Source organism: Anolis carolinensis, chromosome 3, assembly GCF_035594765.1.
Source record: "Anolis carolinensis isolate JA03-04 chromosome 3, rAnoCar3.1.pri, whole genome shotgun sequence".
Classification (NCBI taxonomy): domain Eukaryota; kingdom Metazoa; phylum Chordata; class Lepidosauria; order Squamata; family Dactyloidae; genus Anolis; species Anolis carolinensis.
The window spans coordinates 432,041-455,028 of NC_085843.1; the positions used below are offsets into that span (position 1 = coordinate 432,041).

Consider the following 22,988-nt stretch of genomic DNA (forward strand, 5'->3'; position numbering starts at 1 on the left):
CTCCTCTACTTTTCGCCCTAGCAATAGAACCTCTAGCTAACTTAATTAGATCAGATAAAAGCATTAAAGGGTATAGGATAGATAGAGAAGAAATAAAAATTAATTTATATGCAGATGACGCGATGGTCCTGATAGGCACAATGGATGACTCAGTAAAGGCAGTAAAAAAAGTAATTAAAAAATTTGAATCGATCTCAGGCCTAGTTATTAATATTGAAAAATCAGAAATCTTGCATAAAAATCTGACCTGGAAGGAATTAAAAGAAGCCCAATCTACTTTAGGGGTGAAACTGGGGGGAAAGAAGTTAAAATACCTAGGCATTCACATATCTAAAAATTTAAATAATATAATCCAGATAAATTATAATCCACTATGGAAAAAAATAAGTAAACAAATTATTGATTGGAAAAAATGGAATTAGAACATTACAACAAGGTTGAAGGCTTACAAAATGATGATATTACCTAAATTTTTATACTTATTTCAGACCCTCCCTTTCAGCATTCCACCAAAAATAATTAAAAAATGGGACAATTCGATTAAAACATGGATAATAGGCGCCAGTAAGAATAGAATTGCTAACACAGTATTCTTTACGCAACAAGTAAACGGAGGCTGGGGAGCTCCCTGCCTACAAAACTACTTTGAAGCCTGCCAATTGGCCAGGTTACTTGAATTGGACATTGGTGAGCCCAAAAGATGGGTCAGATTAGAGAAACTAATGAATGGATGGGAATACGGATCATGTTTGATCGGGAAAATCGGCAATAAAGACCTAAAAAATATAAAAGGAGGCCCATTGACCTCAACAATGGAATGTTGGAGAAAATGGCAAAACAAACTTCCAATAAATAAAATAGACAAACTTCCAATAGCAGCCCTAGAAAATAGAAAACCCCAGCTATACCACAATATGATAAAGAACTTAGAACAACATGGAATAACAAAGATTGAGGACTTACTTAAATCCGACGGAACAGTTATACAATGGGAGGAGATAAAAGACAAATGTGGACAGGGCAATTGGCTACAATGGGGAGGGTTGTCTAAAAAGATAACAGATTGGAAGAATAAGGAGACTCCAGAATCAGACTTGGATAAAATAATAAAATGGAAAGTAGAGAAGGAGAAAGGAATCATGGGATACATATATAAAATAATTATGGAAAAACAATATAACACAAAATACACCCTGATAGAAATCTGGAAGGAGGATTTGAATTGCAATGAGAGAGAAATAGAAAAATGGATAAAATCAATTAATAAAATAAAATATTTAAAGATTAAGGAAATGCAACTGAAGATACTTACAAAATGGTACAGAACTCCTATACAATTGGCTTATATAACCGAAACCCACCCAAAACAATGCTGGCATAATTGTGGGAAAATTGGAACCTATACCCATATGTGGTGGGAATGCGAAAAAATTCAAAGATTCTATAATATAATTAAGAAGGAAATGAAAGAGCTATTGGGGACGACAATAGAATGGAATAAAACACAATTTTTTGTTCAAAAATTAGAAGGCAATGGGGAACTTAAAGAATGGGAGGAAATAATAAAACATATGTTAGATGCAATCAAAGCCTCAGTTGCCCTAGGATGGAAGGACCAAAAAAAAATGGGATATAAAAACGTGGTATAAATACTTAGCCGATTATCTACTTCAAGATTATATTAGCGAAAGGAAAAGCTATTATAAGTTTGGCCAAACCAAGATGACCTGGGAGGCAAAATGGAAGGGCCTTATCTCTAGGATAAAGGGGAAAGACAAATACAAGGAATTAAATAAGATTATCCTTATGATTGAACAACTATAATTAGTACGGTAAAGAGTAGTAAACTGTTCTCAGGGGGGAGGGGGGAGGGAGAGAGGGGATATAAATATATATAGTATCTCTGTACCCTTACATTATGTAAGAATAAGTTTATGGGCGAGAACGGGGAGGTGGCGGGATCGGGGAGAACTACAGGTAATGTAAATGTGGAATATCAAGATTGTATGTCTCTATTTGTATGTACGTATAGATATATATATATAAATAAATTTATATTTCACCAAAAAAAAAACAAAAAAACAAAAAAAAACGGTGTCACATTAGAAAACGTTGACCATTTCCGCTACCTTGGCAGCCACCTCTCCACAAAAGTCAACATCGACACTGAAATACAACACCGCCTGAGCTCTGCGAGCGCAGCATTTTTCCGTATGAAGCAGAGAGTGTTTGATGACCGGGACATCCGTAGAGAGACCAAGGTGCTTGTTTACAAAGCCACTGTCCTCACAACCCTGCTCTACACCTGCGAAACGTGGACTGTTTACAGACGTCACACCAAACTCCTGGAGCGTTTCCATCAGCGTTGCCTAAGGAAAATCCTGTAAATCTCTTGGGAAGACAGGCGGACAAAGGTCAGCGTGCTGGAAGAAGCAAAAACCACCAGCATTGAAGCGATGCTCCTACGCCATCAACTCCGCTGGACTGGCCACGTTGTCCGAATGCCCGATCACCGTCTCCCAAAGCAGTTACTCTACTCTGAACTCAAGAATGGGAAACGTAATGTTGGTGATTTAAATGGGTTTAAAGCCAACCTTAAAAACTGTGGCATAGACACTGAGAACTGGGAAGCCCTGGCCCTTGAGCGCTCTAATTGGAGGTCAGCTGTGACCAGCAGTGCTGCGGAGTTTGAAGAGGCACAAATGGAGGGCTTAAGGGAGAAACGTGCCAAGAGGAAGGAGCGTCAAGCCAACCCCGACCGGACCGCCTTCCACCTGGAAACCGATGTCCTCACTGCGGGAGAATATGCAGATCAAGAATAGGTCTCTTCAGCCATCTATGGACACACCTCCAAGGTGGAAGGCAATCATCCTCGAACTACGAGGGATCGCCTAAGACAAAAGCAAGGTTATGATTAGAGTTGTTATTATTAATACTGGAGCATCACTTTGGTTTCATTGGGCTGACCACAAATGTGGCCAAAGGAACGGAAGGCAGGCAGGCATAAAGGAATGGCTCTTTCCAGTATTAAAAGGTGTCATTCACTGGATAACGGGTTTCCCGGAATTACCAGGATGTGCTGTATCCTGAGGGACACAACGATTACGGGGCTGCCTTTCACGTCTGCGTCCTGAGCATCCCTGAGCGCCTCCTGCCATCAAAGCAATCCTGCTGCCAACCAAGACCTGCCTCTCCACCGTCTAATTCAAACCACCATTGAGGCTTGTTGGGATGTTCACAAAACGAGTCTCTGCTGAACCAAGTCCCCTCTGGGCCATTCACTCCCTCGGCTGAGCCCCAGGATGGGAAGCAAAGACAAGCACAGCTCCACCCACAATGCCATTCTCCTGTCAATCTTTCTCCTTTGCCCACTTCTCTCTTTTTTCCTTGTCCTTTGTCCAGCAGAAGGAAAAAAGGTGGACCTGGGGCACGTCTTCACTGTGGAATGCCCACTAGTAGCGAATTTCTACATGGAAGACTTTGAAAAACAAGCCCTGGAAACAGCATCAAAAAAGCCAACTATATGATTCAGATATGTTGACGACACCTTCACCATTTGGAGCCATGGAGAAGAACTCAGCAAGTTCCTGGACCACCTCAACAACATCCACCCAAACATCCACTTCACCATGGTTTTGGAGCACAATACTCCTGACCTCACAACCGTGTTAAAAGACAAAGTATGGATTGTCGATGTCGCAATCCCAGATGACGGCAGGATTGAGGAGAAACGTTGAAAAGTGGACATGATATGAGGATTTAAAGATCAAACTATAAAGACTCTGGTACAAGCCAGTCAAGGTGGTCCCAGTGGTGATCAGCACACTGGGTGCAGTGCTGAAGGCCTTGGCCTGCACTTAAACACAATCAGCGCTGACAAAACTACCATCTGCCAGCTGCAGAAGGCCACCTTACTGGATTATGCTCGCATTATTCATCACACAGTCCTAGACACTTGGGAAGGGTCCGACGTGTGATCCAATTCAACAGCCAACAGAGTGTCTGCTGTGGACTCATCTTGTTGTGTTTCAAATAATAATAATAAAATACCATAATACACATGGTTGGAAGAGACCCCTGGGGCCATCTACTCCACCCCCCTTTTGCCTTTGAGCACCAAAACATAATCCAAGCACCCCTGACCAACAACAACAACAATACTGTAATAGTCAGGGTTGGAAGAGACTAGCCTTCAAGAAAAATGAATCCACAACAGGGCTGCAGAGTTTTCTTTCAGTCATTCACATTGGAAGGACTGAGGAGGAGGGAGAGACACACACAGACTCCATTATTGTTTCGCTGCGCATACATAACCCTCACTCTAACTCTGGATGTGAGAACTCCCTCCTTGTGGATGCTCGCGTGCGATGAAACAACAACGGAGGCGTGCCTGTGGCGAAAGGAAGAGGCCTCCCTCTTTGCCTCCTTCGCCCCGCGCGCATCCACCAGGAGGGAGTCTGCGTGGCAAGATAAAACGGGAGGCCTCTTCCTTTGGCCACAGGCACTCCTCCGTTCTTGTTTCACCTCCTCCATCGCGGAGGAAGGCGCGCAAGGCACTCGCCTGTCCTTGCTCCCTCGCCCGCCACACATGCTCCTTTCCAGCCGTTCCAGGGGATCAGCAACTCTTGATCTAATCTTAACAAATGTGGAAGACCTGATCAATACAGTTGAAGTGGTTGGATCCTTAGGGGCAAGTGACCATGTGCTCCTGCAGTTTGCAATACAAAGGAATGCTGAAACTAAGACAAGTCAAACACGCTTTCTGGACTTTAAGAGAGCTGACTTCCAAAAAATGAAGGAATTACTGAGCGGCATTCCATGGACGCCGATATTAAAAAACAAGGGAGTTAAGGATGGATGGGAGTTTTTCAAAAGTGAAATACTCACGGCGCAAATGCAAACAGTGCCAACAAAGAAGAAAAATAAGACAAGTGCAAAGAAGCCAGAATGGATGTCCAAAGAACTTCTAACTGAGCTAAAGCTCAAAAGTGACATGCACAAGAAGTGGAAAAGGGGAGAAATCACCAAAGAAGAATTCAAACGTATAGCCAACACCTGTAGGGAAAAGGTTCGCAAGGCTAAAGCGCAAAATGAGCTCAGGCTTGCCAGGGACATAAAAAACAACAAAAAAGGGTTTTTTGCTTACGTTGGTAGAAAAAGGAAGAAAAAGGAGGCGATAGGGCCATTGCAAGGAGAAGATGGGGTGATGGCGACAGGGGACAGGGAAAAGGCAGAACCGCTCAATACCTTCTTTGCCTCGGTCTTCTCAGAAAAAGAAAGCCATCTTCAACCTCAGCAACACGGAATGGACGAAGGATTGGGGGAAATCCAACCCCAAATAGGGAAACAAGTTGTCCAGGAACACTTGGCCTCTCTAAACGAATTCAAGTCCCCAGGGCCAGATCAGCTACACCCAAGAGTACTGAAGGAACTAGCGGAAGTTATTTCAGAACCACTGGCAATTATCTTCGAGAGTTCTTGGAGAACGGGAGAAGTCCCAGCAGATTGGAGGAGGGCGAATGTGGTCCCTATCTTCAAGAAGGGAAAAAAGAACGACGCAAACAATTACCGTCCGGTCAGCCTCACATCAATACCAGGCAAAATTCTGGAAAAGATCATTAAGGAAGTGGTCTGCGAACACTTAGAAACAAATGCGGTCATTGCTAATAGTCAACACGGATTTACCAAAAACAAGTCATGCCAGACTAATCTGATCTCTTTTTTCGATAGAGTTACGAGTTGGGTCGATACAGGGAATGCTGTGGATGTAGCGTACCTGGATTTCAGTAAGGCCTTCGACAAAGTCCCCCACGACCTTCTGGCAAGGAAACTAGTGAAATGTGGGCTAGACAAAACTACGGTTAGGTGGATCTGTAATTGGCTAAGCGAACGAACCCAAAGGGTGCTCACCAATGTGTCGTCTTCATCATGGAAAGAAGTGACAAGTGGAGTGCCGCAGGGCTCCGTCCTGGGCCCGGTTCTGTTCAACATCTTTATTAACGACTTAGACGAAGGGTTAGAAGGCACGATCATTGAGTTTAGAGACGACACCAAACTGGGAGGGAGAGCCAACACTCCAGAAGACAGGAGCAGAATTCAAAACGATCTTGACAGACTAGAGAGATGGGCCGAAACTAACAAAATGAAGTTCAACAGGGACAAATGCAAGATACTTCACTTCGGCAGAAAAAATGGAAATCAAAGAGACAGAATGGGGGACGATGCCTGGCTTGACAGCAGTACATGTGAAAAAGACCTTGGAGTCCTCGTGGACAACAAGTTAAACATGAGCCAACAATGTGATGCGGCTGCTAAAAAAGCCAATGGGATTCTGGCCTTCATCAATAGAGGAATAGCGTCTAGATCCAGGGAAGTCATGCTCCCCCTTATTCTATTCCGCCTTGGTCAGACCACACCTGGAATCACAGTGGGTCCAATTTTGGGCACCGCAGTTGAAGGGAGATGTTGACAAACTGGAAAGCGTCCAGAGGAGGGCGACTAAAATGATTAAGGGTCTGGAGAACAAGCCCTATGAGGAGCGGCTTAAAGAGCTGGGCATGTTTAGCCTGCAGAAGAGAAGGCTGAGAGGAGACATGATGAAGGCCATGTACAAATACGTGAAGGGAAGTCATAGGGAGGAGGGAGGGAGCTTGTTTTCTGCTGCCCTGCAGACGAGGACACGGAACAACGGCTTCAAACTACAGGAAAGGAGATTCCACCTGAACATCAGGAAGAACTTCCTCACTGTGAGAAGGGCTGTTCGACAGTGGAACTCTCTCCCCGGGGCCGTGGTGGAGGCTCCTTCCTTGGAGGCTTTTAAGCAGAGGCTGGATGGCCATCTGTCGGGGGTGCTTTGAATGCGATTTCCTGCTTCTTAGCAGGGGGTTGGACTAGATGGCCCATGTGGTCTCTTCCAACTCTATGATTCTATGATTCTATGATTCAGGAATCAATCAGGGGCAGCTCATGACTCTGAACAAAGGATTCCCCCAGGCCAGGAGGTGAAGCTGGGAAGGCCATTTAATGCTAATTGAGGTGATTAATTACAACTGGCCTCCAACAGACAAGAGTTCTTTTCCCCACCCAGGACCTTCCACAGATATATAAACCTTCCTTGCTTAGTTTCTCCGTATACCTCACAACCTCTGAGGATGCCTGCTGTAGATGCGGGTGAAACATCAGGAGAGAATGCTTCTGGAACATGGCCAGACAGCCCGGAAAACACACAACAACCATTTGATCCCAGCCATGAAAGCCTTTGACAACACAGCTACAGTAGAGTCTCACTTATCCAAGCTAAACAGGCCAGCAGAAACTTGGATAATAAGGAGGGATTAAGGAAAAGCCTATTAAACATCAAATTAGGTTATGATTTTACAAATTAAGCACCAAAACATCATGTGATACAAATTTGACAGAAAAAGTTGTTCAATACGCAGTAACGCTATGTAGTAACTACTATATTTATGAATTTAGCACCAAAATATCACGATGTTTTGAAAACATTGACTACAAAAATGCCTTGGATAATCCAGAACCTTGGATAAGTGAGTGTTGGATAAGTGAGACTCTATTGTACTAATTATTATTGTACTAATTATTATTATTATTATTATTATTATTATTATTATTATTATTATTATTATTATTATTATTGTGTTGCGGTCAACCGTGAAAATGAATACACTCGGGCTCCAAGTATTCAAAAACACTAAAATCAGAATATATAAAAATTAATGTGGTATAATAAAACAGAACAATACAATCTCTAAAATCAGAACACTAAATAAAGAACAACACTCTGAAAACGGGAATTCCACACAGGAAACAATCAGGGCCAGCTAACACCTCCCAACAAAAAATTCATTCAGGGAGGAAACAGCCAGGCTTTAAAGCTGCAAGGCCATTACATCCTAATCATTTTTCCTAATTGCAGCATTCATACTTGCCTCCAACAGACAAAAAAAAAAAAAACAATCAGAAATATTGTATATTCACAACCTTTAAGAAATAATATCCCCTGATGGCGCAGCGTGTTAAAGTCCTGAGCTGCTGAACTTGCAGACCGAAAGGCCGCAGGTTTGAATTGGGGGAGCGGAGAGAGCCCCCACTGTTAGCCCCAGCTTCTACCAACCCAGAAGTTCAAAAACATGCAAATGTGAGTGCATCAATAGGTACTGCTCCGGTGGGAAGGTAATGCCGCTCCATGCAGCCATCCCACATGACCTTGGAGGAGTCTACGGACAACGCCGGCTCTTGGGTTTAGAAATGGAGATGAGCCCCAACCCCCAGAGTCAGACATGATTGGATTTAATGTCAGGGGAAAACGTTTACCCTTTACCTTAACTACCACCAATTCCTCAATATTTTATTTCCCATACCACCATACTTCGCCACAGCAACGCGGGGCCGGGCACAGCTAGTAATAATACAATATGAGTGGTGAATTAAAGGCTGATAATCCCTCCCCCAGGCAGAAGGCAGCCAGGCCCTGAAGCTGCAAGGCTACTCAGTGCTAATCGGGGGGGGGGGGGATGGCAGCCTTCCCTCCCCCTGGCTTGCCTCAAGCAGAGAAGGGCTCTTCCTCCCTCCCTTGGACATCCTTCCACAGGGGAGACGGAGGTGGGCTACAAAAATAAAGTTGTTGTTAATAATAATAATAATAAAACTTTATTTATACCCCGCCACCATCTCTCCGTGGGGACTCGGGGGGGGGGGCTCACAATGTTACAAAAGTAACAGCGCAAATACATTAACAATATACACAGTTTGAAACACAAGAAGATGATAAAACAGAAGTTATAACAAAGGTTTATACAACAGTAATAATATCAATCAACCACCAATGCCATTCAGTCAACTTCAAAGGTTGAGGGGGGGGGGGAACTATAGCAGCAATATAAGATAAAATCATTAGATTAAAATACCCCAATGAAAGGATTATTATTATTATTATTATTATTATTATTATTATTATTATTATTACGTATTGGAAAGGATGCTGTGCCGATTGGCTTGCTGGCTGCTGCTCCAATTATTATTATTATTACTATTATTATTATGTTTACATATTTTGTCCTTAAGGATTAAGGAAAAGCCTATTAAACATCAAATTAGGTTATGATTTCACAAATGAGGCACTAAAACATCATGTTAGACAACAAATTTGGCAGAAAAAGTAGTTCAATACGCAGTAATGCTATGTAGTAATTACTGTATTTATGAATTTAGCACCAAAATATCACGGTGTATTGAAAACATTGACTACAAAAATGTGTTGGATAATCCAGAACGTTGGATAAGCGAGTGTTGGATAAGTGAGACTCTACTGTACTTCTTTCTGTTTTAAAAGCGTGTGGCACTTTATCACTGCTACTTATTTCCATGACACAGCACTTTATGAAACCTGTCCCCACTGGATTGCTTTTAATTACTCGCATTTTGTCTGTTTGGATTTTAATGTATTTGTCCATTATTTTATTTTGTGTATCGTTGGAATGTTTTAAGTTTATGTCAAATATGTTGTTGTTGTTGTTGTTTCGGGCTTGTCCCTGTTGTGAGCCGCCCCGAGTCCCTTCGGGGAGATGGGGCGGGATATAAAAATAAAGTTTATTTATTTTTATTTTATTATAATAATATTTATTATTATTATTATTATTATTATTGGAGCCTCCGGTGGCCTAGGGGATTAAAGCCTCGTGACTTGAAGGTTGGGCTGCTGACCTGAAGGCTGCCAGGTTCGAATCCCACCCGGGGAGAGCGCGGATGAGCTCCCTCTGTCAGCTCCAGCTCCATGCGGAAACATGAGAGAAGCCTCCCACAAGGATGGTAAAAACATCAAAACATCCGGGCAATGTCCCCTGGGCAACGTCCTTGCAGACGGCCAATTCTCTCACTCCAGAAGCAACTCCGGTTGCTCCTGACACGAAAAAAAATTATTATTATTATAATTGGGCATGGTTCCTCCCTCAGGACGCAGAGACAGGGCCCCCGCCCAAGGCCCCTCGCCCTCCCTGCCACCGGGTGTGTGGGCGGAAGGTCAGGAGAGCGTGCCCCGGGGGAGGGCCCCGTGAGGAGGCCGCGCCAGGGCCCCGCTCGCCCTCTGTCTCCCTCCCTGGGCCACTCCACCCCCCTCCCCTCACCTCTCCTCCTGCCTTCCTTCCTTCCTTCCTTCCTCGGCCTCCGAGCGAGGCTTCTCTCTCTCTTTCCTTCTTTCTTCCTTTCTTTCTCCTCAGGCGACGCCGCCGCTCCCGCCTCAGCCTCCCAAAATGGCGCCGCTCCCAGAGGGGGCCGAGTGACGTCACCACCAGGGAGGGGAAAAGAGAAGAGGCGGGCCCTGCGCCGGGCAGCCGCGCTCCTGATTGGCCGCCCCGGGTCCGGCTGGCTGTCGCTCTGGGGACGGAGCTCATTTGCATGTTTAAAGGGGAAGCGGCTGCACCCCCTCCCTCCCTCCCTCCCTCGGCCCTTTCCCTGGAGCGGGGGGGGGGGGGCGGGGGGGGGCAGCCCAGGGGGCCCGAAAGGGACACAGAGCAGCTTACAAATTAAATTTACATACAATATTATATTATCAGCATAGTACAATACAGGCCATAAATTACTATATTGTACTATATCAATATATTGTAATATTATTAGTAATATTGCATGTAAAATATTATATATATTTGCCCGGCCACGCATTGCTGTGGCTTATGGGAATCCTTTGTTGGCCAGGTAAAATAGCAGTGAATAGCCTTGCGGTCTCAAAGCCTGGCTGTTTTCTGGAGTAGCTGGAGCTTCTTCTTGTATGAACGTAGAGGCATGGATGAGGGGTTGTGCTGCCAAGTTTAGTGTTTCTGGGATGTGTGGTTTTGTTGTTTTGTCCTAGGCCGAAATTTCATTACCCTTGTAGATAGATATAGATATATAATACACACACACACACACACACACACACTACTTATATATTTATTTATTTGCAGTATTTATTTTCCGCCCTCCTTTCTCACCCCGAAGGGGACTCAGGGCCGATCACCTTATACACACACAGGGCAAACATTCAATGCCCATAAACACATCGAGACAGAGACAACAGACAGACAGACGCAGAGGCCATTTAACCTTCTCCTGAGGGGATGTTCGATTCTGGCCACAGGGGGGAGCAGCTGCTTCATCATCCACACTGACGGCACTTCCTCATTCCAGGTCGTAAATTAGTTAATCTTGCCTCCCCACTTTATAAGTGGTACCTTATCTCCTACTTGATAGATGCAACTATCTTTCGGGTTGCTAGGTCAGCAACGATCAGGGGCTATATTTTATTTTTAATTGACGGGTGCTCACCCCGCCACGGGCTGGCCTCGAACTCATGGCCTCATGGTCAGAGTGATTTATTGCAGCAGGCTGCTCAACAGCCTGCGCCACAGCCCGGCCCCATTATAAAGATACAGTAGAGTCTCACTTATCTAACACTCGCTTATCCAACGTTCTGGATTATCCAACGCATTTTTGGAGTCAGTGTTTTCAATACGTCGTGATATTTGGGTGCTAAATTCGTAAATACAGTAATTACTACATAGCATTACTTTGTATTGAACTACGTTTTCTGTCAAATTTGTTGTATAACATGATGTTTTGATGCTTAATTTGTAAAATCATAACCTAATTTGATATTTAATAGGCTTTTCCTTAATCTCTCCTTATTATCCAACATATTCGCTTATCCCACATTCTGCCGGCCCGTTTACATTGGATAAGCGAGACTCTACTGTAATAAGAAAGTATTATAATTATTATTATTGTTTCTATTATGTTCCCTCATGTATCGTGGGGGTGATGTTCCAAATGGAAATCCGCAAAGTAGGGACACTCTATTTATTTATATATTTATACTTTATTTTAGCAGTTCCAATATGCAGTACTCCAGCAGAGAAGAGGAATGGTGTATATTAACATTAATTGAAAATCCACGCAACAGCGAGGCCGCAAAAAGGGAACTGCGAAGTAGGAGGGAACGCTGTATTACTGTTGTGTTGTCGAAGGTTTTCCTGGCCAATGGCAAGCCCAGCCCGGCCGTGGAGTCGTACTGCTATGGACTTCGCTGCCCACCGGTTTTAGTGTATGTGCTGCCCTATTCTTCTCCTTTGGGAGGCCTCTAATGCCGATACCCAGAATCCCTCCAGATTCAACATTTTGCTATTTTCAAGTTTTGCCCAATCTTTGGCCCACAAAAGTGCTGCCGCCTCAAAGTATACTTTTAAATCAGGTGTAGCTACACCTCCCCTCTTTCTTTCATCAATCATGTATTTTACTTTAATTCTGGGGTTTTTTTCCGGGGTTTTTTTGCCAAACAAACTTCATTATATCTATAGGTAAAGGTAAAGGTTTTCCCCTGACGATAAGTCCAGTCATGTCTGACTCTGGGACTCTAAGCCGAAGAGCCAGCATCGTCCGTAGACACCTCCAAGGTCATGTGGCCATAGGCATGACTGCATGGAGCGCTGTTACCTTCCCGCCGGAGCGGTACCTATTGATCTACTCACATTGGTATGTTTTGGAATTGCTAGGTTGGCAGGAGCTGGGGCTAACAGCAGGCGCTCATTCTGCTCCCGGGATTTGAACCTGGGACCTTTCGGTCTGCAAGTTCAGCAGCTCAGCGCTTTAACACACTGCGCCACCGCCAGGGGCCCTCATTATATCTATACCCAGTCTACTTTTACAATCTCTCCGTTTTAATCCATGTTTTTATTAGTTCTTGTTTTTTATTGGCTAATGTTTAATTTTTTTTTAAATTGTGCATGTTTTTTGTCTATTGCTGTGTTTTATACTGCTACTGTTTTTATTCGGGCTTGGCCCCATGTAAGCCGCCCTGAGTCCCCTTTGGGGAGATAGAGGCGGGGTATAAAAATAAAGTTGTTGTTATTATTATTATTATTATTATTATTATTATTATTATTATTATTATTATATGCCAAAAAAAAAGGGCCGTCCAGAATCCTGAACGGGATCTTGTGAACAGCTTGTGTATTTTAACTTCTTTTGTACTGCAGGTTGTATGTTGTATGTATGTCTATGTGCTCAATGTTTTGATACGGCCGATGGGCTAATCAATAAAATGTTATGGATACACTGCCCATCAGCCACGGATACAACACAATCTGGTCTATAATAGCACGGCGTTCCATCCTGAAACGGACGGGGCCACGGAGCGGGTCCAGAAGGCTTTGCAGCCATTTCTGAGGCGAGAGAGACCTTTCTTTCCAGCAAGACCCACGGAGTGTCTTCTTGCAGACAGGAAGGTTTGCAGACAGGAAGCGGCTTCTCAGCCTGACCTCAAAGCGGGGACTCAGTTTATCTGTCAACGAAATATTTGAAGTCCACTCAGCCTTCTCGGAAGCTTCCCCCTATTCATTCATGTATTATTTATGACCGTATTTCTACCCTGCCCTTCTCTCCCAACAGGGGACTCGGCGGCATACAGTATAAAACACATATATAACAATCACATTAGCATTCAAATTAACATTTCTATTAAAACAAAACCTTGGTAGTAGAATAAAGAAGACAGATTGGTCACTTGTAGAAAATTATCTTAAGAAATATTAAAGTGACAAGTGGGAAAGAACTTTTATTTAGTTTTTATATTGACAGTGTTACATTATTATCTTACAGGAGGAGGAAGAACAGAAGTCACCAAATACCCCTCTTCCAAACCTCCCTCCCTCCCCCCCCCCTTTTTTTTCTTTTTCCTCTTTTGCTGTTTTCCTACTTTCCTATACTTGTATTGTTCCCCCACTTTTATGTATATAAACTGTTTTTTTCAATAAAATTTTATTTAAAAAACATTCAAATTCAGTTTAGAATTAAATGGCATTGAAAACATTCATAAAACACATATAAATATAGATTTAGGCGCCTTTCGGGTATGAACCGGGCCTGTCACTTATATCCTGAAGCCTATGTTACAGACGGTGCTGCCTCTATTGTCCGAAAGCCTGGTCCCACAGCCAAGTCTTAGCTCTTTTTAGGAAGGAGGGGAGGGAGGGGGGAGCGAGGGGGGGCTGGCCTCACTGGGGAGGGAGGGGGGGCCTGGCCTCACTGGGGAGGGCCTCCCATGGGCGGGGGGGGCACCACGGAAAAGGCCCCGTCTCCCGTCCCCATGAGCCGCACCTGTGAGACTGGCGGGACCGAGAGCAGGGCCTCCCCTGAGGATCTTCAATTACGTGGTGGGTCATAGCGGGAGACACGTTCGGACAAGTCAGCTGGCCCGGAACCATTTAGAGCTTTATACTCTTAAAGCCAGCACTTTGAATTGTGCCCGGTAGCCAATCAGCAGCCAGCGGAGCTGATGTAAAAGGAGGGTGGCACGCTCCCTGTACGTCACTCTGGTTATCAACCTGGCTGCCTCCCTCCCTCCCGTTGGACTAGTTGAAGCTTCCAAACAGTCTCCAAAGGCAGCCCTACGTAGAGTGCGTTGCAGTAGTCTAATCGGGATGTAACAAGAGCGTGGACCACCGTGGCCAAGTCCGGCTTCCTAAGGTACGGGCACGGCTGGCGCACACGTTTCAGCTGTGCAAAGGCTCCCCTGACCACCGCGGAGACCTGGGGCTCCAGGCTCAACCACGAGTCTAGGATCACCCCCAGACTGCGGACCTGCGCCTCCATGGGGAGTGTGATGCCATCCAGCACAGGCTGTGACCCTATGCCCTGATAGGCCTTATGATTGACCAGGAGGACCTCTGTCTTGTCTGGATTCAATTTCACCGGTTCAGGACCTGGACAGCCTCCTGAGTGACAGGTGGGAAGGAGTGACAGAGCTGGACATCATCTGCGTACAGGTGACACCGCACCCCAAAATCCGGATGATCTCTCCCAGCAGCTTCATGTAAATGTTAAACAACATGAGGGACAGTAATTCATTTCCCCTAAATGCAATGGCCCGTTTCCCATCTTTGCTGTTACCAACCCAGTGGCCATTTGGTTGGAATTACCTCCTACTTGGAGGATAGTCCATCTCGTATTCCATGTCAGTCTCCTTGAACAAGCCAGTACTTCCCTTAAGTGGAGTCAGCTTGGCTCTGACCCTGTTCCCACTATGGTGGGTGGCCCCACACACATTCCGAGATCAAGGATATTTTGGACTCTAAGAGATCTCAAGGGCAGCTTTTCTGCTCGGTCCAGTGGTCTTGGCGGGCCCCCCACCCTGAGTGGGTGGCTCCTGAGAACGTGCGGGCTCCCACGTCGCTGAGACTTTTTCACAGAGACTTTCCCCTTAAAACTGGACTTCGACTGGCTCATAGTTTTCCTTTCTTTCCAGGGCCGCCTTCTTGGAGCAGTCTTGGGTCAACAAGATGATATACACAGGGATTGGCAGGAACGGCCAAGAACTGTCTTTCTGTTGCCTATGGTAAGATGGAAAATAAAGCTGTGTCCAAGGATTTGCCTTTGTGAGCGTGCTTTCATGCCAAGAGCTTCCAGGTTCTGACAAAAAAGGTCAATGGAATTTTGGCCTGCATAAAGGGAGGCGGGTACAAAATAAAATTGTCATCATCATCAATCATGAAAATGACACCTGCACATATGGAGGGACAGCTGTCTTGAATATGGAGAAAAAAGCGGGTGCTAGAAATAATATGACAGCTGACTGGACCAGGTAGATCACAACCCGAGACAGTGAAGACACCTGCCCTTGTGCTTGGCTACTCGGCTCCTGAGTATGCACGCCCAGAGTGGAATACATCTCACCACGTTAACACAGTGGATGCAGCTCTGAATGAGACATGCCGCGTCACCACAGGATGTCTACACCCCACACCACTGGAGAAATTATACTGCTTAGCCGGCATTGCACCACCTGATATCCGTGGGGAGTAGCAGCCGGTAATGAAAGGACCAAGGCAGTGACATCTCCGGCTCTTCTCCTGTTTGGATATCAGACAGCACGCCAACGCCTGACATCAAGAAATAATATCCTAAGATCCACAGAGATAGTCACTGGAACACCTCAGCAGTCAAGAGTCCAAAGGTGGCAGGCTAAAACCGGAGACCTCAATCCATGGCTGAGATGGGAGGAGAGACTCCCTCCTGGGCGGACAGAGGACGGGGCGACGTGGAAGGAAGACCCGGAACAGACTGTGCTCTGGCACCACGAGACGCAGAGACCGCCTTCAGAACGTGGCCACAGAGTGGAGTCCACGACGTGCGAGTGTGGAGGAGACCAAACCACACCCCACCACCGACTGCAATGCGGACCGAGCCCTGCCACGGGCACAACCGAGGACCTTCTCACAGCCACACCAGAGGCCTTACTCCAAGGGGCCAGATTCTGGTCAAAGGACATTTAGTATCAGGACAAGTTTTGAAAACTCTGACATTTAAAATGCATTGCAACTGTACCCTCGGTTCGCTTCTGACACGATAAATATAAATGAAAGCTTTCTTGAAAGTTTGGATTCAGATGCGTGGAAGCGAAAACTACAGTCATATCCCAGCCCCCCCCCCCCCGAAAAAGCAATTGATGATCAAAACACGGAATATATTTAATACCTGAAGCATGAAAATCAAACCCAGAGCCCTGAGACTGATCTATAGAAGGAAAACAATGCCCAAAGGACCCCAGATTTTCCATTGAACCCCAGGTTTACCTGCCTTTCCGGTCTCTGGTATTTTGACCCTTCTAAATCCCCTTTTCGCAAATACTTGCTTTTATTAAGAAAAGAAGGATAGTAATTCCATAATCTACAATGCGGAAACTATACGGCTCCCCGAGTGGCTGCCACAACTACAAAAATAAACCAGAAAAAGCACACACCGATACAACGGTCTTGTATAGACACACAAAGCACACTGAGAAGCGAACAGACAGACCTGGGTCTGAGTCTACGAACCTCACGCCGAGTGGAGAGTCTCCCTTATTATTCTCCTCCTCGTAGATAATCCTACGGAAGGACATTTCCGCTCCTGGCAAAGCCCTCCTGATTCATGGATCTTCCAACTGACATTGGCCCCTGTTGTTGTTGTGGTTGTTGTCGTGAAAAAGTGATAAATGCTCAAAGCCTTGTAAAATCACAATTGAAAAACACTGACTACACAAACACTGGCTGCTAAAAACTTGACTATAAAGAAAGATAGAATTGCATAAAAGGAACTTACAGTAACAACACTGTCGGAAGTTAAATGTGTAAAAAGTTCAGTCCTTGCTGCCTCGAGAAACAGCAGTGGATCCGGGCGGGAGGCAGATGGCGTTGGATAATCCAGAACGTTGGATAAGTGAGACTCCCCTGTACATTAATTCTACCGGGCAGATGCACCATAGATCCTGGATTCCAAATGTTCCTGGGTCTGCCAGTAATTCTCCCCGTGCCTGGGCATCCCGAAAGAAACAGAAGAGATCTAGTTCTTATTTCTGGAGGCGTGGGCGGGAGGATTGCCAGCCCTAAAGAATCACAGGAATTGCAGGCCCTTCTACACTGCCAGATAAAATCCAGATTATCTGTTTTGAACTGGATTGCCTGGCCGTGTAGACTCATATAATCCAGTTCAAAGCAGATAATGTCCTCCGCTTCCACCTATACGCAGCCATTTCACTTTATTCTGGTCCAGATTTAGAGGTTGTGAGACATGGCACGTATATAAATGCTACTGCCTTACTTCCAGTCTTGAATACACTCACGGCGCTTGGCTATTGGTCAGTTCTGTTTTTATTGTATTTTGTATGCCTTTTGGTTTTCTATGTTTATATGCTTTACGTGCATGGCCAGGCACAGCTAGTATATTCCTTTCCTTGCCTAGTTTCTCCATATGCCTCACAGCCTCTGAGGATGCCTGCCATGGATGTGGGCGAAACGTCAGGAGGGAATACTTCTGGAACATGGCCACACAGCCCAAAAGACACACAACAACCCTGTGATCCCGGCCATGAAAGCCTTCGACAACACAATAATAAAACTTTATTTATACCCCGCCACCATCTCCCCGCGGGGACTCGGGGCGGCTTACATGGGGCAGCAGCCCAAAACAACATAAGGACAAAATATAAACAACATAATACAATCACAATACAGAAAAGACAAAACAGTAATACATTATATCAATTTAAACAACAATACAGGATAAAAAATTACATTTAAAACACGTAAATGGTAAGACCGTAATAAATATAGGACAGATTATTTAAAAACCCTCTGGGGCTGATTAATTAATGACTGTGTCTCCGAAGGCCTCCCCTTCCCACAGGCCCCTCCCTCGCCACCTCTGAGGAGGCCTTCCTGCCACAGGAGTGGGCGGAACGCCAGGAGAGCGTGCCACCGGGTGAACCCGGCCCTGAGGAGGAGGCCTTCCTGCCACAGGAGTGGGCGGAGCGCCAGGAGAGCGTGCCACCGGGTGACCTTGGCCCTGAGGAGGAGGCCTTCCTGCCACAGGAGTGGGCGGAGCGCCAGGAGAGCGTGCCACCGGGTGACCTTGGCCCTGAGGAGGAGGCCTTCCTGCCACAGGAGTGGGCGGAGCGCCAGGAGAGCGTGCCACCGGGCGACCCCGGCCGCGAGGACACCCTGAGGTCGCCACGGCCCCTCTCTTTCTCCCTGGGGTTCCCCGAGGGGCCACTCCACCCGCCCGTCCACCCCGCCCCCTCCAGCCTCACCTCCTTCCTCGCCTCCTTCTTCCTTCCTTCCTCCTTCCTTCTTCCCTCCTTCGGCCTCTCAGCTCCGAGCAAAGATTCTCCTCAGCCTCCCTCCAAAATGGCGGCGCCAAGGCCTATCTCTCTCTCCCTCCCTGGGGTTCCCCGAGGGGCCACTCCACCCCGCCTGCCCACCCACGCCCCCGCCAGGCCTCACCTCCTTCCTCGCCCTTCCTTCTTCCTTCCTTCCCTCCTTCGGCCTCTCCGCTCCGAGCGAGGATTCTCCTCAGCCTCCCTCCAAAATGGCGGCGCCAAGGCCTATCTCTCTCTCCCTCCCTGGGGTTCCCCGAGGGGCCACTCCACCCCGCCTGCCCACCCACGCCCCCGCCAGGCCTCACCTCCTTCCTCGCCCTTCCTTCTTCCTTCCTTCCCTCCTTCGGCCTCTCCGCTCCGAGCGAGGATTCTCCTCAGCCTCCCTCCAAAATGGCGGCGCCAAGGCCTATCTCTCTCTCCCTCCCTGGGGTTCCCCGAGGGGCCACTCCACCCCGCCTGCCCACCCACGCCCCCGCCAGGCCTCACCTCCTTCCTCGCCCTTCCTTCTTCCTTCCTTCCCTCCTTCGGCCTCTCCGCTCCGAGCGAGGATTCTCCTCAGCCTCCCTCCAAAATGGCGGCGCCAAGGCCTATCTCTCTCTCCCTCCCTGGGGTTCCCCGAGGGGCCACTCCACCCCGCCTGCCCACCCACGCCCCCGCCAGGCCTCACCTCCTTCCTCGCCCTTCCTTCTTCCTTCCTTCCCTCCTTCGGCCTCTCCGCTCCGAGCGAGGATTCTCCTCAGCCTCCCTCCAAAATGGCGGCGCCAAGGCCTATCTCTCTCTCCCTCCCTGGGGTTCCCCGAGGGGCCACTCCACCCCGCCCCCTCCAGCCTCACCTCCTTCCTCGCCCTTCCTTCTTCCTTCCTTCCCTCCTTCGGCCTCTCCGCTCCGAGCGAGGATTCTCCTCAGCCTCCCTCCAAAATGGCGGCGCCAAGGCCTATCTCTCTCTCCCTCCCTGGGGTTCCCCGAGGGGCCACTCCACCCCGCCTGCCCACCCACGCCCCCGCCAGGCCTCACCTCCTTCCTCGCCCTTCCTTCTTCCTTCCTTCCCTCCTTCGGCCTCTCCGCTCCGAGCGAGGATTCTCCTCAGCCTCCCTCCAAAATGGCGGCGCCAAGGCCTATCTCTCCCTCCCTCCCTGGGGTTCCCCGAGGGGCCACTCCACCCCGCCCCCTCCAGCCTCACCTCCTTCCTCGCCCTTCCTTCTTCCTTCCTTCCCTCCTTCGGCCTCTCCGCTCCGAGCGAGGATTCTCCTCAGCCTCCCTCCAAAATGGCGGCGCCAAGGCCTATCTCTCTCTCCCTCCCTGGGGTTCCCCGAGGGGCCACTCCACCCCGCCTGCCCACCCACGCCCCCGCCAGGCCTCACCTCCTTCCTCGCCCTTCCTTCTTCCTTCCTTCCCTCCTTCGGCCTCTCCGCTCCGAGCGAGGATTCTCCTCAGCCTCCCTCCAAAATGGCGGCGCCAAGGCCTATCTCTCTCTCCCTCCCTGGGGTTCCCCGAGGGGCCACTCCACCCCGCCTGCCCACCCACGCCCCCGCCAGGCCTCACCTCCTTCCTCGCCCTTCCTTCTTCCTTCCTTCCCTCCTTCGGCCTCTCCGCTCCGAGCGAGGATTCTCCTCAGCCTCCCTCCAAAATGGCGGCGCCAAGGCCTATCTCTCCCTCCCTCCCTGGGGTTCCCCGAGGGGCCACTCCACCCCGCCCCCTCCAGCCTCACCTCCTTCCTCGCCCTTCCTTCTTCCTTCCTTCCCTCCTTCGGCCTCTCCGCTCCGAGCGAGGATTCTCCTCAGCCTCCCTCCAAAATGGCGGCGCCAAGGCCTATCTCTCTCTCCCTCCCTGGGGTTCCCCGAGGGGCCACTCCACCCCGCCCCCTCCAGCCTCACCTCCTTCCTCGCCCTTCCTTCTCTCCTTCCTTCCTTCCTTCTTCCTTCGGCCTCTCCGCTCCGAGCGAGGATTCTCCTCAGCCTCCCTCCAAAATGGCGGCGGCGCCGAGAGGGGTCTGAGTGACGTCACCACCAGAAGAGAAGAGAGGAGGCGGGCCCTGGCGGAGCAGCCGCACTCCTGATTGGCTGCCCGGGAGGCTGGAGGCCCGTCCGTCCGCCCGGGAGGCTGGCTGGCTGTCGCCCTGGGGACGGGGCTCATTTGCATGTTTAAAGGAGACGCTCCCTCCCGTCCTGCCTGGCCCGGGGGCGCGCACCCTCCTCGCCCCCCGCGGCCTCCTCCCTCTCCGGGCCTGGCCTTCCCGTGCACATCCCCCCCCCCCGCCAGAACCCTTGTCTGCGTGAAGCACGGGTGGATGCTGCAATTAATCGTCTTGATTAGCACTGGGTGGCCTTGCGGCTTCAAAGCCTGGCTGCTTCCTGCCTGGGGGATCCTTTGCCGGGAGGTGCTAGCTGGCCCTGGCTGTTTCCTGTCTGGGATTCCCCCGTTTCCAGAGTGCTGTCCTGATCTTAGAGCCCTTTCAATCCTGGGGCGACGGCGAGGCCTCCTCCTCCTCCTCCTCCTCCTCCTCCTCCGGGGCCTCTGCGTGGGGTGCGGGAAGGTCCCTCTGGCCCCTGCTGGACGGAGCTGGGAACTCCAAGCAGGAGACAGCCAGGGCCAGGCAATAAGGACCCCCCAGGCAGGAATCGCCAGGCCTTGAATCTACAGAGAGATAACGCCCACACGCCTCGTTCACAGCAGACCTCGCCACCTCCGAGGGTGCCTGCCTGCCACAGGCATGTGGGCGAAACTTCAGGAGAGAATGCTGCTTTGGGAACATGGCCAGACAGCCCGAAAGACTGACACCAACCCAGTGGTTCTGGCCGTGAAGACCTTCGGCAACACAATTTATTGACAGTATGTTGATGTGCTAATTTACGACACCCTAAAAACCACCCAGCAGCCCTTGGAATGAGGAAGTGCCGTCGCAGTGGAGGATGAGCAGCTGCGCCCCCTGGTGGCCGGAATAAAGCATCCCCTCAGGAAGCTGGAGAAGGTTAAATGGCCTCTGCGTCTGCCTCTGTTGTATGTTCTATGGCATTGAATGTTTGCCTTGTGTGTGTACAATGTGACCCGCCCTGAGTCCCCTTTGGGGTGAGAAAGGAGGGCGGAATATAAATGCTGTAAGTAAATAATAAATAAATAAATGCTGGTTCCATCCAGTCCAACCCCGTTCTGCCAAGAAGCAGGAAATCGCATTCAAAGCACCCCCAACAGATGGCCATCCAGCCTCTGCTTCAAAGCCTCCAAAGAAAGAGCCTCCACCACAGTCCGTGGCAGAGAGTTCCACTGGTGAACAGCCCTTCTCACCGTGAGGAAGTTCTTCCTGATGTTCAGGTGGAATCTCCTTTCTTTCCTGTAGTTTGAAGCCATTGTTCCCTTGCGTCCTAGTCTCCAAGACTTGCTCCCTCTCCCTAGGACTTCCCCTCACGTATTTGTCCATGGCTCTCATCATGTCTCCTCAGCTTTCTCTTCTGCAGGCTAAACAGGCCCAGCTCTTTCAGCCGCTCCTCATAGGGATTCTTGTTCTCCAGACCTTTGATCATTTTAGTTGCCCTCCTTTGGACGCTTTCCAGCTTGTCAACATCTCCCTTCAACTGTGGTGCCTGTTTGGTCAGCTGTTGACAGGAGGCTTCATCAAGTCCTTCATCCTGACTCGGAGGTCTGTAGTAGACACTCACGACAAGATCTTTTTGAGTCCCGGTTCCCTTGATTCTTGTCCAGATGCTTTCAAGCTGGTTTCCCGGATTACAGTCTTGCATTTCTTCTGCAACGTAACTGTTTTTGACATACAAAGCTACTCCCCCTCCTCTCCCCTTTGTTCTACAGTAGAGTCTCACTTATCCAACACTCACTTATCCAACGTTCTGGATTATCCAACACATTTTTGTAGTCAATGTTTTCAATATATCATGATATTTTGGTGCTCAATTCGTAAATACAGTAATTACTACATAGCATTAATGCGTAATGAACTACTTTTTCTGTCAAATTTGTTGTATAACATGATGTTTTGGTGCTTAATTTGTATAATCATAACCTATTTTGATGTTTAATAGGCCTTTTCTTAATCTCTCCTTATTATCCAACATATTCACTTATCCAACATTCTGCCGGCCCGTTTATGTTGGATAAGTGAGACTCTACTGTATTTCTGTGAAAGAGGTCATAGCCCTCAATGGCTACATTCCAGTGATGGGAGTCATCCCACCAGGTTTCAGTGATGCCTATGACATCGTATGTGTGGTGCTGTGCTAGGAGTTGGAGTTCGTCTTGCTTATTTCCCATGCTCTGAGTGTTGGTGTAAAGACATGTAAGCCCCTGTGACCTC

The 22,988-nt window shown here is 48.2% G+C and overlaps 1 protein-coding gene and 1 pseudogene across 2 annotated transcripts in view; both read right to left on the bottom strand.

Annotated features, from left to right (window-relative positions):
* LOC134297962 (zinc finger protein 850-like) overlaps positions 1-18,354 on the bottom strand; it is a 33,147-nt pseudogene extending 14,793 nt beyond the window's left edge.
* Positions 1-20,883, bottom strand: part of LOC107983750 (gastrula zinc finger protein XlCGF7.1-like) — a 53,061-nt gene extending 32,178 nt beyond the window's left edge. The window contains exon 1 of one of the 2 annotated variants that reach the window (XM_062977041.1): positions 20,560-20,883. The gene's annotated coding sequence lies outside the window, so the exon portion shown is untranslated. Of the gene's footprint in view, positions 1-18,809; positions 19,466-20,559 lie in introns of those variants that run through there. The other variant, XM_062977040.1, reaches the window with a different exon arrangement.
* Positions 20,884-22,988: the final 2,105 nt, after the last annotated feature.